Below are 15,767 nucleotides of genomic sequence, written 5' to 3'. Positions count from 1 at the left end.
ATATGTATATGTATGTATATATATATATATATATATATCATAAACCCATTTCATGAGGCAAGTAATGTCCTTATACCAAACAAGACTAAGATATTAAAAGAAAAGGAAATGACACCTCAATACCTCTCATGTACACAGATGTAAAAATACTCAATGAAATATTACCACATAGAATCCAATAATGTAAAAAAGAATTATACATCATGACCAAGATGGATTTATCCCAGGCTTACAAATCAGGTCTTAAATTAAAAAATCAAGTAATAAATTTACCACCATATGATCATACAATCATATTACCATAGGAAGGAAAAGCATTCATCAGAATCTAACACCCATTTATGATAAAAACTTCCAGCAAATTAGAAACAGAGGGGAATTCCCTTAACTTGAAAAATATGTACATAATCTCATATCCAACACCATATTAACAGTGAGAAACTAGGCACTGTTACCGAAGATGAAGAATAAAGACAAGGTTAGACCCTCTCACCACTCCTATTCAAATCATAGTAGAATTCTTAGCTAATGCAATAATAAAAAGAAAGGAAATAAAGTATATGCAGATTGGGGGGTGAGAAATAAAACCATCTTGTTCACAGATGATATGATTATCTATGCATAAAATCCAAAATAATCAACAAAAGTTCTATGCACAAGCTTTACATACAAAAGTTTAACACCTTTATATCAGCAATGAAAAATTGGGATCTGGAATTAAAACAACAATGCCATTTATATTGGCAAAAATAAAATACTTGTGTATAAGTTTGAAAAATTATGTGGATGAACTACATGAAGAAAATTTTAACTCTGTGGTGAAAGAGCTCACAGAAGATCTAAATTAATGGAGAAAAATTCTATGTTCATGGACAGGAAGACTGAATATTAATATGAGAATTCTTCTCAATTTGATAAACAGGCTCAACAAATCCTTATTAAATAAAAAGTTCTTGAGAGCCTGGCAGGCACATAGACAGGAGCATGGTCACAGCCTCCACATCTCCTTGCTGCCTCACCACCACTGCCTGCCTTGCTGTAGCTCCCACTGGCCTGGACCTGCACACGCTGCACCTGCCACTCTTGGGGATGTCTTACAAACTCAACTTGAATGTGCACATGACCACCACCTCCCTTAACATGGCAGGAAGTGTCTGCTCTCTTTCTACCAACATGGCAGTTTCCTCACAGTACCACCAGCTGCTGAGTGACTATGGACCACCATCCTTTGGCTACACCCAGGGAACTCCGAACAACCAGGTGCACAAAAGCAAATATGCTGAGCTGCTGGCCAGCATCTAAGTGTTAGGAAGAGATCAGGCCCAACTACATGGGAGCAAGACTGCCACAGAGAGAGTAAAAGGAGTCATCATTCAATCTAGAGGTCTGGTTCTATAGTGCTTGGCTGGAACCAAACAGAATGCCACATCCTAGCCACCACCTTAGCTTTGAAGGCTTTCCATCTTTTTACAAGACTAGAAGTTACAGTTCATCTATCCTGTTCAGATGAAACTGCTGTTTTCAAAATGTTAAATTTGTTTTGATTATTCCCCTTTTCTCTCCCATGGTTCACTGGGCTCTGAACTTAGACTTTAAGCCTGAGAAGAGATCTTGCAGTTGATTAGGATTTGTGTTTTAAGTAGTTAGGAAGTACCTGTATTCTTTCCCCTTAAGCATTGAGTTAAAAACAAACAAACGAAAAAAAACATGGAAAATTACCTATCATCAAACTGTACTGTGACTCCAAGATACCAGTATCTCACTTTCGCCTTCTCTTTTGAATATGTTTGTGACATAAATCATTCTTTGTTCCTTTTCAGAAGCTAGTAAACTCTAAGGATTCTGTTTTTAGTAAATACTGACAGCACAATTTACTAGTAGTTAGTCCCAGTTTGGCTGGCAATACAGTGTAGATTCTGCTTAATATAGCTTCTTTGTTGCTTAAGCATTTGCATGACTATTTTTGCTTTGGAGTCAATTAAAAAGTGCACAAGTTATAAATACAGAAGAAATAGCAACCTATCATACTTAACAAGGACCCCCCCCCCACATTTTCATACTGAGATTCCCATTCTGTGTTTCCTGTAAGTTGATCAAAATGTCTGGAAAAAAATGACTAAAACTATTTGCATTTTTGTATGTATTTATTACTTGATGTAATAAAGCTTATTTTCATTAAAAAAAACCCTATGAAAAATCCCTATGAAAATTCTAGCAAGTTATTTGGTGAATACTAATAAAATCATTCTAAATTTTATATGGAAAGTAAACAAAAACAAGATCCAAAACAATATGGTATAACAACAAAGACAGAAGACTGAAACTACCTAACTTCAAGACTTATTATAAAGCTACAATGATTGGGATGATATGATACTGGCATAAAAATGAAAAATTGATCAAAGGAACAGAATAGAGAGCCAAAAATAAACACAAACAAATTTGGTGTAATGATCTTTGACAAAAGAGTAAAAAAATATAGATATAGAAAGGTTAGCTTTTTTTTTAAATCTTCATTTTATTGAGATATATTCACATACCACGCAGTCATACAAAATAAATCGTACATTCGATTGTTCACAGTACCATTACACAGTTGTACATTCACCACATAAATCAATCCCTGACACCTTCATTAGTACACACACAAAAATAACAAGAATAATAATTAAAGTGAAAAAGAGCAATTGAAGTAAAAAAGAACACTGGGTACCTTTGTCTGTTTGTTTGTTTCCTTCCTCTATTTTTCTACTCATCCATCCATAAACTGGACAAAGGGGAGTGTGGTCCTTATGGCTTTCCCAATCCCATTGTCACCCCTCGTAAGCTACATTTTTATACAATTGTCTTCGAGATTCATGGGTTCTGGGTTGTAGTTTGATAGTTTCAGGTATCCACCACCAGCTACCCCAATTCTTTAGAACCTAAAAAAGGTTGTCTAAATTGTGGGTAAGAGTGCCCACCAGAGTGACCTCTCGGCTCCTTTTGGAATCTCTCTGCCACTGAAGCTTATTTCATTTCCTTTCACATCCCCCTTTTGGTCAAGAAGATGTTCTCTGTCCCATGATTACAGGTCTACATTCCTCCCCAGGAGTCATATTCCACGTTACCAGGGAGATTCACTCCCCTGGGTGTCTGATCCCACGTAGGGGGGAGGGCAGTGATTTCACCTTTCAAGTTGGCTTAGGTAGAGAGAGAGGGCCACATCTGAGCAACAAAGAGGCATTCAGGAGGAGGCTCTTAGGCACAATTATAGGGAGGCCTAGCCTCTCGAAAGGTTAGCTTTCGACAAATGATACTAGATTACTGGACATCTACATGAAAGCAAACAATGAATGTAGGCTCAGATCTTGCAAGAAATTAATTTAAAATTATCATAGACTTAAATATAAAAAAATAAAATTTCATATGCGCTTCTCCCCAAAAGACATTAACCCACATGGTATATCAGAAAATGCCCAATCCATTTTGGAGTGATCTTGATATGAATATGAATGCTCATTTAATGGGCCCCTTAAAACAAAAATAGAATTGAGTTTTACATCAATACTTCAGTGAGTATTTCCTGAAACACAAATTATTTTCCATTAATACAGGAAAATTATAAGAATTCAGGAAATTAAGAGAAATAGAATACTATTATAAAACACTATTATCTATGTACAGACATTAAAATTTCACCAAATGCCCCTAAATGTATTTTAATAATAAACTTTATTTTTAGAGAAGTTGCAGTTTCACAGAAAAATTGCACAGGATTTCCCATATACCCTGCCACAACACATACTTTCAAAAGTATTAAAATTTTGCATTAGTATGGTAAACATTTTTATAATTTATTAACCAATATTAATATATATTTAGTATGTAAAACCTATAGTTTACATTCAGGTTTACTCTTTGTGTTTACACTTCATGGATTTTCATGAATAAGGTGTCATAAAGAATAGATGATGAGGAAAACTTGTTGAATAAGCAACACTGGGTTGCTAGACTTATTGAAACAACAGAAAACAACACCATGGCAGAGAGTCTAAAATGGGAAATTAGAGCTCATGTTTGTATGATTTTAAGGCACAGGATAGGTGATATTTTGCAAGACAGGGAAATATTTGTGTTTTGCAATGCATATGGCATAAAAGCTTTAAGTTGGTGGGCACAACAATTTGAAACTTTTGAGGCAATTTTTAAAAAACAAACTGTTAGTGTTGAGAAATAAGTTGTTTGTGCCACAGACATATCTTCCATGAGCAGATATTACCTGATGCAACAAACATGTTTTTTATTGCTTTTCCCCATCATTGTTTATCACAGGAGTGTAAAGCATGCCTGTTTCCATTATTATTTAAGATATGCCAGGTAATTATATCCATAGGAACAGAATATTATTTTGCATAAATGTCTACTTAAAATTGAAGAAAAATCACATTTCAAATACAATTATTAAACAATAAATTACCATAGAAAATTTCAAATTTGCTATATAATATTAAATTTGTAATACTGGCAAAATTAAATTGTTTCAATAATTGTATAAAACATGTTTTCATATTTCCATATGAGTTTTTTGCTTTATTTTTACTTCGTGGGTCTTTGAAATACAATACTGATGAATATTAAATATTCAAAATTTTAAAAGAAGACAATCATATTCACTTACTTTCAAGTGGTACCAAGTTCATAAGATGTTACAACTCAGATATTCATCCTACATCCCAGAGTTACATGAAAGTTACATCCAAGAATTATGACAGCTCTTTATGAGGTATACAAAATATGTCAGGATTGTTTTGGTAGCAACTCATGTATTAGAATCAAATTCATGTAGTATCAAATGTGAAATGGCTTACATAAAAAATCAATATTTGAATTAGTATCAAGTAATTGTGTTACCAAATGTGAAGTGGCTTAAATGAAAAATCATTATTTGTATTAGGCTCAGGTGATGTCATCAACATGGTGACAAGACATCTCTTGAAATAAACCTCTACAGAAATTCAGATAATATAAGTACAAATCAAACTTGGGTAGACCTAGGGGGGATGGTAGAGACTGGAGAAGTACTCTACTGATGTTGAATGGAAGACAAAAAGAAATATCAGATAAATTTCCCTCCAAGTCCTTCTGCTCTATTTCTCTCTCACTCAGTCCTACACTGCTCAGGATTTGCTTAGAGACAAAATCCCAGCACAATTTTCCCAGTGGAACAGACTATAGAGCCACTCACAGCACTGAGTTAGAACTGCATGCATATCCAAGCACAGGGTTTCAAGCTTGTAGAGACCCAGGGCAGAACACAAGTTGCTGGGGAGGGCTGCATACAAAAGGGCAACTGTGGGCAAAATAAAAGAGAGACCATGATAGAATGTTGGCTGGCAAATGGTATACACACACCCAATTCAATTTCTGTTGGGTGGATCACCTAAATGCAAAATGGACTTCTCTGGAATAACTAACCTATCTGGATTGTCCCTAACTGGCTCCCAACGAAGGGTAATTTAATGGGGAAGAAACCAGGGACAAAAATTCTTCATAGGTAAGGTTAAACTGAATTGCTGGAAGAGAGAAGAGTATCAGAGTTAAAGTTAAAGGAGAGCAGGGCATTGAATGAGGGAGAGAATGAAAACAAATCATAAAAGCTGGAGAGAAAATTTTGCACAAAAACAAACAGAACAGAACAAGAATCCCAGGGAAGGAACTTAGGGCAGGAATCTTTCTCTTGGAGGGAAACAATTGCACAAAAAGTGCAGTATTAAAAATTGTCCAGCATATCCAGGGAAAGATTTGGATGAAGAATACTTGAGAAAACTGAACAGTTAAACACAGACTACTTTAAACATCCATATTAAGTTGGATCAAGTATCAAAGAAAAGCTTTCACACTAGCCAAACTACAAAAAACCCTAGACAAGAGGGAGAAACTCTGACATTCAGAGTTATCTCCCATAGATAATCAGATGCCTAGACATCAGCCAAAAATCACAAGCCATACTAAGAAGCATGAATATATGGCTCAGTCAAGGGAACAAGTTGAAACTTCAGAGGGGACACAGATTTTGGAACATCTAATCCAAAGAAGTTCACACAAATATCCTGAATTGATCCAAGGAGAGGAAGGAAAATGTAGCTGAAGATATAAAGGATAGTAAGAAGACAAAATATAAACATAAAGAAGAATTTGAAAGTATAAAAGGAAACATGACAGAAATTATGGGGTGAAAGGCAAAATAGTAGACATTAAAATTACACTAGAGGCATAATATAGCAGTGTTGAACAGGCAGAATAAAGAATTAGCAAACCAGAAGACAAGACAATTGAAAGCAAACAGTCAGAAGAACAAATAGAGAAAATAATAGAAAAAAATGAGCCGTGTCTCAAGTATATAAGTGACACCATGAAGTGCAAAAACATATGCCTCATGTGTGTAACAGAAGAGAAAAGAAAAGGGGCAGAAAGTGTATTTGAAGAAATAACGACTAAATATTTCACAGCTCTTAAAAAAGAAAAAGTATACATGCCCAAGAAGCATGACATGCTCCAAAGATAATAAATCCTAATACAGCTATTCCAAGACACATACAAACCAGAATGTCAAATGCCAAAATAAAGAGTATTCTGAAAGCAGCAAGAGAATAGTGATTCATCACATAAAAGAATGCTCAAGAAGACTAAGTATTGATTTCTCATCAGCAACCACGGATGTCAGAAGAATGTGATATGATATATTTAAGGTACTGAAATAGAATAAATACAATCCAAAATATTTATCAGGAAAAACTCTCCTTCAAAAATGAGGAAAAATTTGAAATATTGACAATTAAATGGATGGAGAGGGAGAGTGTCAAGAAAAGACCTGCTCAACATGGACTATTGTAGAGAATTCTGGAGGTTGGAAGGCGAAGACAAGATAATGGCTTGGAAAAGTATGAAGAAATGAAAATTATCATTAAGTGTGACTAAAAGTGTAAATGAAAAAACCCAATAGTAATGTATCATCAATATACAACCCTACTCTTTAATTACTATAAGAATCAATACAACTGAATAAGAAAAATAAATATTTCCTGATAATGGGCATGCAAAATATAAAGTGGAAAATAGGGAAAAACAACATAAATAAGGGAAACAGTGGATATGGAAGCAGAGAACATGTATTAGAAGCTAAGTTAGTATCTCTTCAAATAAGTAAGTTATAGATGTAAGTTGTGTAACATCAACCCCAGACTAAACACAAAGAAAGTATTTAAAATATGCAGAAATGAGACAGGAATCAGATACTTCATAAAAGATCAACTATACAGAAAATGAGGATGCAATAAAGGGAAACTGAGACAAAAAAGAATACATGACATATAAAAACCACAGAACAAATGGTTGAACTAAGTACTACCATTAGAGTAACAACACAGGATGTTAATGGATTAAGCTACCCCATTAAAAACCCAGATTGGAAGAATGGATAAAAAGCATGATCTAAGTATATGTGGTTTACAAGAGAATCACCTTTGACCCAAAGACATAAATAGGTTGAAAGTGTAATTTTGGAAAAAATATATTCCATGGAAATAGTAAACAAGAGGTAAGGTAGCTATACTAATATCAGACAAAATAATTTTTAAGTCAAAAGCTGTTATAAGAGATAAAGGAAACTATATATTTAATAAAAAGGGCAATCCACAAAGAAGAAATTACAAACCTAAGTATTTATGCACCTAACCAGAGTACCTCAAAATACATGAAGTATACACTGGTACAACTGAAATAGAAACCTCTACTTGGTTTGATACTTCAATACACTACTGTCATCAATAGATAGAACAAGAGGACATAAGATCAATTAAAAAAACAAAGAACTTGAACAATATGTTAAATGAACAATTCTTATACAACACATTCCACTCCCAAAGAGCAGGAAATACATTCTTCTCAACTGTACATGGATCATATTCCAGGATAGACCATATTTTGGTTCACAACACAAGTCTCAATAAATTAAAAAAAAATTCTCTGTAACAATGATGAAAAATAACTGGAGATCAATAACAAGCAAAGAATTGGAATATCCACAAATATATAGAAGTCAAATAATACAATATTAAACAATCAGTGGGTTAAAAAACTGCAAGGGAAATAAATATCTTTCCATGAATCAAAACAAGAACAACATATCAAAACTGATGCAATTCAGCAAAGGCATTGCTGAGAGGGAAATATGTAGTGCTAATTTCCTGCATTATTTAAAAGAAGAAACTGCTAAAATTGAAGAACTCATTGCACACTTAGAGAAACTAAAATGGAAGAGAAACTAATCCCTAAGCAAGCAGAAGAAAAGTTTTAAAAAATTTAGAGCAGAGATAAATGAAACTGGGAAGAAGAAGAAGAAAAAACAATGGGTAATATTAACAAATCAATGTTGATCTTTAATGGAGCCATAAAAGAGACATACACTTAGGTGGAATGAAGGAAAAAAAAAAAGAATTTACCAAAGAATAAAATCAGAAATGAAAAGGGGTCATTTCTACCAACCCTACAGAAATAAAAAGAAGCACAAGAGGATACTATGAAAAAAAAAATGTGCCAGTAAATTATACAACCTAAGTGATGTGGACAAATTCCTACACATACACAAACAAGCTACAATTGCCCTAGAAGAAATAGAAGGCATCACAAAAAAATGCAAGAAAAGAGATTGAATCAGTCATGAGAAACCTCCCCACAAAGAAAAACTGAGGATCAGATCACTTCACAGATGAATTCTACTAATCTTCCAAAGTAGAATTAATATCTATCCTGCTCAAACTCTTCCAAAAAAATTGAAGAGAAGGAAACACTACTCAACTCATTCTATGAGACCCATACCACACTCATACCAAAGCCAGATAACGATAACACATGAAAATTACAGACCAATACCACCTATGTATATAGTTGCAAAAATCCTCAACAAAATACTTGTAAACATAATCCAATAGCATTTTAGCATATTGAAAGAATTAAACATCATGATCAAATAGGTTTTATCCTAGGTGTGCAAGTGTGGTTCAACAAAGAGAATTAATTTTTGTTATAAACCACATTAACAAAACGAAGTGGAAAAAACCATCATCTCAATTGACACAGAAGAGGCATTTGACAAAATCAAGCTCCTTTCCTTATAAAAACACTAAGAAAATAGGAATAGAATGGAACTTCCTCAACATGATAAAGGTTAAATGAAAAACTCACTGCTAAAATCATACTTAATGGTGAAAGACTGAAAGCTTTCCCTCTAATATCCAGGACAAAACCCAGATGCCCGCTGCCACCATTGCCACTCAGCATTGTACTTGAAGAGCTGTTAGGCATGAAAAAGAAATAAAAGCATCCAAATTGGAAAGGAAGAGGTAGAACTTTCACTATTTTAAGATGGCATTTCCCAAGATGCAGAAAGTTCCAAAAAAATCAAAAACAGTTACTACAGCTATTGAAGAAATTCAGCAAGATGGTGGGGTAAAAGATTGACATCCCAAAATCAGTAGTTTTACTATAGAGTAGCAATCATCAGTCCAAGGAGAAAATCAAGAAAAAATATTCCATTCCATTATTAATCACAACTGAAGTAGTCAAGTATCTAGGAACAAATTTAACAAAGAATGCAATGAACTTATATGCAGAAAACTAAAGAATAGTGCTATAAAATCAAAGAAGTCTTAATTAAATGTAAGGACATTACATGCTCATGGATTGATTGAGTAAATATCATTAATATGCCACTTCTGTCCGTATTCAATGCAATCCCCATTAAAATTCCAAAAGCCTAACTTGCAAAAATGGAAAAGCCAATTATCAAATTTATGTGAAATGGTAAGGGGCCCTGAATAGCCAAAATCTATTGAAAAGAAAGAACAAAGATGGAAGACTCATGCTTTCACACTTTAAAACATATTCCAAAGCTACAGTAGTGAAATAGCATAATAGTGGCACAAGGATAGATATATTGACAAATGGAATCAAACTGAGTATTCATAAATAGACCCTCAAATCTTTGGCCAACTGATTTTTGACAAGGCTCCCAACCCCATTCAATTGGGAAATAATAGTCCTTTCTACCAATGGGGCCAAGGAAACTGAATATTCATGCACTAAAAATGAAAGAGAATCCAAATCTCATAGCATATACAAAAATTAAATCAAAAGGGACAAAAGACCTAAATAAAGGAACCAAAACTATCAAATTCTTAGAAGAAAATATGGTGAAACATCTCCAGGAACTTTTGTTAGGAAATGGTTTCTAGGCTTTATACCCAAAGGACACGCAATGAGAAAAAAATTAGATCAATGCGACCTATCAAAATTAACCTTTTTTTGCATCATAGGAATTTGTTACAAATGTCAAAAGACACTCTACACCATGTGAATAAACATTTGGAAACTACATATCCAATAAGAATTTAATATCCAGAATATAATAAAAATTCCAACCCCTCAATAATAAAAAGAAAAACAACTCAATTAACAATGGTAGAAAGACCTTAATAGAATTTCTCCAAAGAGGATACACAAATGGCTAAAAACACATGAAATGACAATCAACATTAAGATCTCCTAGGGAAATGCAAATCAAAACCACAGCGAGATATCATCTCTCATCTACAATAACTACTTAAAAAAAAAGAAAATTGAAATTGTTGGAGAATCTGTGGAGAAACAGCAACACTCTTTCATTGCTGGTGGAAATAGAAAATAGTACAGCTGCTGTGGAAGATAGTTTGGCATTTCCTAATGAAGATAAGTAAGGATATACTCTATGACCTGTCAATTCTGCCATAGGTATATCCACCCAAAATTGAAAGCAGGGACTTTAACAGATATTTACACACCAATGTTCATAGTGGCATTATCCACAATTGCCAAAAGATGGGTGCAACTCAAATGCCCACCAACTGATGAGTAGATAAATAATATGGTATATACAATACATACAATGGAATATTATTCAGCTGTTGAAAGGAATGAAGTCCTTATGCATGTGATAACATGGATGGACATTTAGGACATTATATTGATTGAAATAAGCGGGCCACAAATGGACAAATACTGTATGCACCCATTAATATGAAATAATTATACTAAGGACACTCCTAGTGTTCAAATCTAGAATATAGGCTACTAGGGGACAGATTGGAGAAATCGAATGGAGAGTTGATGCTTAATTTGTGCAAAATATCTATTAGGTTGAATCCTATTGTAGATAATTGACTATAGTTAATAAAAATATGAGAATATTATTTCATGAATTATAAAAAAATATGACACTAGTATAATGTGTTAATTATAAAGGGGTATATGGGAAAATACACCTAATGTAAATGATGGACAATATTTTAATAAGGTTTTAGCAATTATAGCACAAGTAACTACTGTTAAAAATAGTAAAATTATAAAAAGTGCTATCATCACTGGCAACAAAAGTTCCACACCAATGCAATGTGTTAGTGGTGGTGTTGTGTAGCAATATGGAACAGTATTTGCCCCAGAAAATAATGTTTTTAAAGTTAATTCATTACTGTGTGGACCATCAAAATAGGATCTTGTGATGAGGATAATTTAGTTACAGCATGTTTCAGTTCTCTGAAGCTGCCAAAATGCAATATGCCAAAAATGAGTTGGCTTTTCACCACTGGAATTTATTGGTTTACAAGATTAGATTTCTGAGGCCATAAAAATGTCCAAATTAAGGCATTATCAGGATGATACCTGAACTCCTCTATCAGATGGCAAAACATGTGGCAGTGTCTGCTGTTCACTACCTTCTCTTCTGGGTTTCATTGCTTTCAGATTTTTGCTTCCATGGCTTCCTCTCTGTTTTCTCTTTCAGTTTCAGTGTCCTCTCACAGCTTCTGTGTGCCTCTCTAAATAGCATTCTCTTATAGACATTCCAGTAAATGGGCTAAGACTTACTGGAGGCATGCCTCAACTGAAATAACCTAATCAAAATTTCCCACACACATAATACTACACTCATAGGAATGGATTATCATTAAGAATATGATCTTCTGGGGTCTATAAAACTTCAAATGATCACATAGTGTGACCCCACCACATTCAAGATAGGCCTTTACTTCTCTTATTTGAGTCCTTTACAGTAGAATTAAATTCAGGTAAAGAGAGAAAAACCATGGAAGCAAGGAGCTGAAAGCAACAAAATCTGGAAAAGAAGGGAGACCAGCAGACACCACCATGTACCTTGACTTGTGGCAAAGGAACCAAGGATCACTGACAGCCAGTCTTTGGGAAGAAAGCATTGTTTTGTTGATGACTTGATTTGGAAATTTTTCTCAGCATCAAATCTGTAAGCTAACAAATTCCCATTGCTAATAGTGAGCCCATTTTATGGTATCTGCTTTTAACAGTCTAACAAGTTAAATGGGTTGTGTGTGGAAATTCTGTGCTTTAGGCATGATTGTATAATATCTTAGACTGTTCCTGAATTATTTTGCCATGGAAAAATTAATATTGTCCTTAAACTCGAACTTCACAAAATATTAGGGCATCCCAAATTGAGCATTTTGTTCACAGATTCAAAGAATAGATTATGATCTAATCTCAGTTATCCTGCCTTTAATTATTAATATTTTTATTAAAGTGTTATCAAAATATATAATATTTTGAGCAAACTTACTGTAGTCATTCATTTTCTATTAATATGAATACTATTAGACATTATATTTTCCTTTTCTATAAATATTTACAAATGCTTACAAATTGATTTGGACATGGTTAAGAACTTTGCCACTTTTAATGATACTTTCATTTTTCTTTTAGAGTAATAAATGTACATACTACACAAAATCATTAGAATAGTAAAATGTACCATTCATGATATTTATTTCCAAATTTTACATCTATATCTATATCCATATCTATAATACTTACCTATAGTTAGAATGAGACTTAGTAAATACAAATGGCAAGATTTATTTCCAGTAACAAAATTGTTAATTCTTTCAGATATCTTGTTAATCCATGCAAACATGATTAGAAAACACTCAATTTTTGGAATAATAAGCTATACATTTAAGCAGGCAGTCAACACAGAGGTGAGTTTGAAGCAAATGCTCAGAGTGGAAACTTCAGAGATATTCGAATATATAAATAAACAAATTGTATTTGGTCATTATGAGTGTTATATATGTGTATGTCATTATGAAACAATTCACAGGTAAAAGATGATGTAAAATTCCAAGTAAATTACTGAAAAATTGTGTTTTGATGCTGTTACATTTTTTACTTTAATGATATTCTGTATTTAAATTTTTGCTAAGTCACAGGAATATGTGAGTAATAATAGGGGCTAGAACATAATATATTTTGCCACTCAAATCTGAGTCTGACTATTTCAAAGGAATAAATTTTGGGAAAATAAAAGCCACAGCAAACAGGAGACATAATTACATGTGGTTGTTTGGAGCTATATATCACAAAAGAAACATGTTCTTATACCTATTTTGTCGTGTGAACCCTTATATTTAGGATTTTTGATGAGGTTACTTCAGTTAGTGTGTGGCCAAACTAAATCAAGAGGTTCAAAATTATATTACTGGTGTCCATTATAAGCATAAATAAATTCATACAGATAGAGGAAATTCTATGGAAGGAGCAGCCAGAGGCTAAAAGCCAATGGAACCTTCGAGAGAATGTAGAGACCAGGAGAGATTGCCATGTGCATTTCCATGTGAGAGAGGAGTCAAGAACCCAGGATCACTGGCAGCCTGCCTTAGTATGACTGTCTTCAGAAAGAAAACGTCAACTTGATGATGCCTTAATTTGGGCTCCTCCTAGCCTCAGAATTGTGATCCAATAAATTCTTATTTTTATCCAACCCATTGCAAAATATTTGCTTTAGTAGCCCAGACATTAAAACTTCATATTTCTCTTTTCTTCCAGTAAATTTATTAATATTTCTTTCCTGAAGATATTTCTTTGTTACATATTTATAATTCAGATAAGGTTATAAACCAGAAAACTACAGGAAAATCATAAAGAAAATATATTCTAATGAGTAGAGTTAGCTGGAATTGTTCAGTTGGTGTATAGTGCTTTTTTCCTCTCAAAGTACTCTGGGAAAGAGTTTGGAGAGGCAATGTCAAAAGGGAACATTGTTAAACCACATATAAAAATATTCCATATTTGTCAGTTCCCTTGTAATAGTCAGTGAAAATAGAGAAATAAGAATGTTATATACTTTCAAAATTTTGAGTTAGAAGTAGAGAGCAAGGATATTTAAAAAAAAAATAAGATAATACATCTGTAGATGGATTTAATTCTTGTAAAGTTGTTACTTTCATAAATGGTAAATTCATAAAATGTTAAAAATCATATTAGTGTAGTAAATATAGAAGTTAATATTTATGTAGGTATAGGAAAACCACATATCCATTGAGATCAATGAAATTCTCAATGAGAGGTTCCCCTCCAATGTTTTCTCCAATGGCATTTATGAATAAGCTCTTGAAGTAGAAGAAAATATTTGTCTGCTGTGTCAGTTTCATTTCCTTAGGTAATAGAAAAAGCTCAGAAGGCTATCATTTTATACTCGGGAAAGATTTTTTAATAACAAAATGATTTAGTGCACCCATACCAAGAAATTTTAATGCAATGTTAGGGATGTTTCTAAATTCCAGGCACAGCTTCCAGTGGCCATTCTCAGTCACACAGTATATGATTCCTTTGCAACACAAACCAGAATGTCTGAGAAATATTCATTTTCAGGAAAGTCACAGTCTAATTGGAAGAGGAGGCTTTTATGACTCTGAACCATGTAGCCAAAACCAGAATGTGTAAGTTCAGGAAACACAAACCAAGTTACGCCAGCGGAAACCAGGTGGAAAACACCAATGGGCACATTTCTATAGCAATTACCAATATGTACATAAATAAAACACAGCCCAAAGGCTGTAATATTTCAGACTCAATCAAAACTTCATGAATATCTATTTAGTATATTATAGTCCTTTTTGGCCAAGAATCAGCACCATAGAACAATATATGGCTGGAGATAATCACAGAATTTTGAGACCAGTTTAAGTTAACCCTGCACTTAAATAAATGTTGAGGCAAATGCCTCTATTCCTGAAGAAATAAAAGAATATTATTTTTTGCCAAGAGCTTTCTAGTGATAAACATCTCCAAACCTATATTCATGGATTGTTCCTAAGGCTGTATATGGTGGGATTTAGGGGAGGGGAAAAATAATATACAAAGCAGATACAATGAGATTAGTGAATAATTTAGACATAAAATGGGTTTTACTAAGCAGTGAAAGCATTTGTATGGATAAATGAAACAACAATCATGTGTGGGAGGCAAGGGGAATAGGCTTTTGACCATCTCTGTGTGGAAGGAATCTTTCTGACAGTGAATAATGTCTAGACATATGAGATTATGATGCAGTTAAAGCAACAGGAATACAGTACTGCACTGATGAGAATGAGAACAGCTTCTGTAGTTATATGAACTGAACATGAAATGGTTATCAATGAGAGAATATGGCAGAAAAAGTAATTCAATAAGTCTACAGTAAGATAAAGAAAATGTGGTTGCTTTGTGTTTAACTGATATCAAGCCGCCACTTAGCCAACACATGGCTGTCATTTGCACACATGTGCCCCTCTTTTGATTACTTCATAGTGCAGGGGATGTCAGATGGCAGCATAGTAGTCAATGGGCATCACCATGAGGAGGAACAGCACTGTCAGTCATGTAAAAGCACCAGAAATATATGAACA

The 15,767-nt window shown here is 33.6% G+C and overlaps 1 pseudogene; it reads left to right on the top strand.

Annotated features, from left to right (window-relative positions):
• Positions 1 to 1,089: 1,089 nt before the first annotated feature.
• On the top strand, positions 1,090 to 1,434 carry LOC119520893 (annotated as a pseudogene).
• Positions 1,435 to 15,767: the final 14,333 nt, after the last annotated feature.

Source organism: Choloepus didactylus, chromosome 26, assembly GCF_015220235.1.
Source record: "Choloepus didactylus isolate mChoDid1 chromosome 26, mChoDid1.pri, whole genome shotgun sequence".
NCBI classification, from domain to species: domain Eukaryota; kingdom Metazoa; phylum Chordata; class Mammalia; order Pilosa; family Megalonychidae; genus Choloepus; species Choloepus didactylus.
Note: the sequence above shows the minus strand (reverse complement) of the source record. Positions and strands in the feature narration are given on the sequence as shown.